Below are 4,336 nucleotides of genomic sequence, written 5' to 3' on the forward strand. Positions count from 1 at the left end.
ACATTACCCTCAACAGTAAAATTCAACACAATAGCAATAATTTCTCAATTGTAATCCTCAAATTGAAATGCATCGCTACTCAATAATTTCTCAAACAGTTTTCAATGTGAGAAAAATAAAAAACTAGCATTGTTGCGAACACTTTCAAACCACAATTTGTATGAAAGTCAATCCTAGTTCTAACTGAAAGTCAATACTAAATTTCTAGGGATTTTGTAAATTTTATTATTTTTTCGTTAACAAATATAATAATCTTAAAAATAACATTAATAATATATGAAAATAATAATATTATACTAATCAAAATGTAATTATCTTATTAAACGTACACTGTTAGAAAAATATGTTTTTCACATGTTCCGATGTAAACAAAATGTGTTTCGGGCTCGACTTTAAACCACAATATATTTAAGTGCGAACATGTAATGTTCCTGAACTAACACTAAATGTTTGGGACATCTATGTTAATATGTTAGAATATATTATGTTTGGGGCATGAATGTTTCATAAAAATCATATGTGTGAATACAAACATATAAAAATTTACAAATTTCGACTAAACATACATATGTTGTGATATTTTATTCAAAGCGACAGAGAGAGTATAGAGAGAAATAGAGATGGAAACCGGGAGAGTTGACGAAAGATATCAATATAACACAGCAAAAGAGTCAAAAGAGAACAATTTCTGTGAAACCGCTTGTATGTTGTTTCGGAAAACTGTTTTATGATAAGGCCAAAAATTTGATATGTTTAAGTCTAAATATTATTTAATTTGAATAAAGAGAATATACATTCTGAACCAAGAGAATAGACATTTGAAAAACAAACAGCTTATATTTTCGCCTTGAGAGCAGCATTTTATGTATGTGTGGACATGTGTTTTGTTTATCATTTTGGCATTATGGGCACAATTTTTTTCTTGGTTCGTTAAAAGAAATCAGGGGTCTTCATAAAAATAACGAAAGGGCACTATACTCTTTTTAGAGTTGGGACAGTAAAATGAAATAAGGAGGAAATAGTGAAAAATTACACAGTAAAATGTAAAAAAACAAACTTTAGTTCCTCTTTATTAAAATGTAGTCCACGAGGAGTTGACGGACACCATCAAATATAAAAGCGGGCATTAAGTTCGAATTTTACAGCTAAAACAATTTAAAAAGTTTATTTTCTTTAAAATGAATTATTAAAGAAAAATAAAAGGAATTTTAGAGCGATGGTGTTAAATGCTAGTAAAAAACTGTTCACTCCTAAATAAATTTATGTTTATATTATAAAATTATGTATGTATGTTTATACTCGACTCCACGTTCTTCTTTTGTTAGTTTTTGAATTCCTTCCAAATTTTAAAGTTTTGTACAAAAACAGTTTTTTATTACAAGATTGTTATTTTTGCAATAAAAAATAATATTTTATCCAAAAATCAGTCAATTTCGTTTATATCAAGCACTGTTACTGACTATAAATCTTTAATAACGCACATTTCGAAGTTTCATTTAAAAAAAAAATTAATATAGTATAAATATAAATGTGTAAATTAAAAAAAAAAAAAAAACAAAAAAAAATGTTCGGTCGGAGCAGGGATTGAACCCACGACCCTTTGCATGCAAGGCAGACATGCTAACCACTGCTCCACGTAGCAAACAAATGTATGTTTCTGTTAAATAATGTTATGTTTGCATAGGCTCGTGGGCGCTGCAAACTATGCTACATAAATGTAACTTAAAACGATAATTATCTACTGGTGACTATAACAGCTACGTAGCCCAGTGGATAGTGTGTTGGCTTACAAACTGTATGGTCCTCGGTTCGATTCTCCGTGCAGGCGAAAGGTAAAATTTAAAAAATTTATAAAAGTGAATAATTTCTTCAACATTATTTGTATTACAGAGAAAGGTGCCAATAACTAAAAAAATTCGTGGAAGTGAAAATTACGAGTATGTTAGGGAATGAGCACAATCGTGTTTGGGAAAAATTCTTCCAAGCATATAATATTTTTGGCTCAAAATGCTTCCAAACATATAATATGTTCACATAAAACAAACATATTAATGTTTCGGCAGTATGCAATAATATATGTGCTTCCTGCAAAATATGTTTGGAACATATGTTAAAGAAGCGATTTTTTTTGAGGGTGTATTAATAAATAAAACTATGAATACAACTTTAAATATCTTAAACATTTTTACATGTATAATTCCATTTCCTCCATAATGTTGGTGTCATTAATATGCTGGCAATTTGAAATAATTACTATCGAGGAACTTGCTGGCTTGTGTGTTAGAATAGATTCCAGCAAGAGGAAATCACAAAATATCAAACTGATGACGGGATGTAAATTGATGTAATGCACATTTTCATCCAGAAGTTCTTGATATAGGAATTGTTGCACTTTGTTTTAATTGATTGCACTTTGTAAGTTTTCTGAAAACTTTTCTTTGTTGTTTCCTTCATCGGTTTTTCATCGGCCAACATCTTCCAAGAATATACCATTCAATGATTTTAGTTTTCTGCAAAACAATCGAGTTTTGTGATTTCCATTATGTTTTCATTTCACTTTTTATTTTGACTTACCAATTTGTATTTCTTCCAACTGACCACGTACTTGTTGATTTCCTCAAGAACGTTGGTGTTACAAAATTGTTGTTATTAAAATACTGGCAATTTTCAGGAACTTGATGACCAGATAATTGGAATAAATTTCCAACAATTTCAATTCACAAAATAACAAATTAAACCGATGATGCACATTTTCATCCAGAAGTTCTTGATATAGGAATTGTTGCACTTTGTTTTAGTTGGTTGCACTTTGTAAGTTTTCTGAAAACTTTTCTTTGTTGTTTCCTTCATCGGTTTTTCATCGGCCAACATCTTCCAAGAATATACCATTCAATGATTTTAGTTTTCTGCAAAACAATCGAGTTTTGTGATTTCCATTATGTTTTCATTTCACTTTTTATTTTGACTTACCAATTTGTATTTCTTCCAACTGACCAGGTACTTCGTGATTTCCTCAAGAACGTTGGTATTACAAAATTGTTGTTATTAAAATACTGGCAATTTTCAGGAACTTGATGGCCAGATAATTGGAATAAATTTCCAGCAATTTCAATTCACAAAATAACAAATTAAACCGATGATGCGATATAAATTAAACTATCGATGTGATGCGAATTATCATCCAGTAGTTGTTGATATGGAAAAGCATAAATACCAAGTTTTTTTGGTTGCACTTTGATTTATGGAAACTTTCTCTTCTCGATAAGCCACTACCATTTTTCATCGGCCAGCCTCTTAATGTGTCCAAAAATCAGCATCCAAATATTTTAGTTGTCTGCAAAGAGATTTGAGTTTAGTGACTTCCTTAAAGTTTTCATTTCGTGTTTTAGTTTTACTTACCAATTATTATAAGCAATTTCACTTGATTATTAAAAAATTTCCACATTTTTGTATTTCTTCCACGAACTTTGTTGTCCAAAGAAGTATTGAAAACCATGTGGTTTTTTCGTTGCATTTCAGGGTAGTGTTTTGTCAAAGTTTTCTCCAATTATCTTCAACACATTTTCAAAGTTTTCGTCAACATTTTGCCAAATTGGTTGTAATTCGCAAACAATTTGAAGATGAATTGAAGATGAGCTTTTTCAAGTCAAGTTGAATTTATGTTGAAAATGATATTTACCCTCAAACTGAAGAGGTGTTGCATTTGAAAAACGCTCATCCTGTGTTTATTGGGTATTGTCGACGGACCATTTATTACTGCTTTCTATTTTATGTGGCACGAATTCCATTTTACTTGATCTCATTGTGCTTTTTATAATACACCTCATGTATAATAAATTCTTACTCAAGGTGTACCATAAATGTTTATTAACTCAATTTGTCGGATATGAAATCCAAGGGCCGTTTTACACTGAGTGAAGACTCCAAATTATTAATAAATAATGCTAAAAAGCCACAAATTTAATAAATTGGAATTAGGTTTTCGAGATCCCGAAAAATCCCGGGATTCGGGATTGATCTCTTTTCGAAAATCCCGGGATTTCGGGACGGAATTTATGCCGGGTGACAGCCCTAATTTAAACACTTTTGAATTGGGGATTGTAATTACGGTTGCCACTTGAGCCAAAATTGTCTACCAAAATTTGGAGAATATTTTACCAAACAAATAATACAAAATCTTAATTCTATACAAAATTTTGAAAAATTTTATTTCTATAGAAATTTGTCAGAATTTTATTTATATAGAAAATTTTATCAAAATTTAATTTTTATAGAATACTAGCGTAACCCGGCCCGCTTCGCTGCGCCTTCCGAAGCATAGAAGCAGAATCACTGT

The 4,336-nt window shown here is 30.3% G+C and overlaps 1 long non-coding RNA gene across 1 annotated transcript; it reads right to left on the minus strand.

The window, feature by feature from the left end:
* Positions 1 to 2,165: 2,165 nt before the first annotated feature.
* On the minus strand, positions 2,166 to 3,733 carry LOC142227483 (uncharacterized). Its single transcript, XR_012719857.1, has 4 exons — positions 3,400 to 3,733; positions 2,971 to 3,334; positions 2,575 to 2,906; positions 2,166 to 2,510 (listed from the first exon to the last, which is right to left on the minus strand). It is a non-coding gene; the product is annotated as an uncharacterized LOC142227483 (long non-coding RNA).
* Between the last annotated feature and the right edge of the window lie 603 nt (positions 3,734 to 4,336).

Source organism: Haematobia irritans, chromosome 2 (assembly GCF_050003625.1).
Source record: "Haematobia irritans isolate KBUSLIRL chromosome 2, ASM5000362v1, whole genome shotgun sequence".
Taxonomy (NCBI): Eukaryota; Metazoa; Arthropoda; class Insecta; order Diptera; family Muscidae; genus Haematobia; species Haematobia irritans.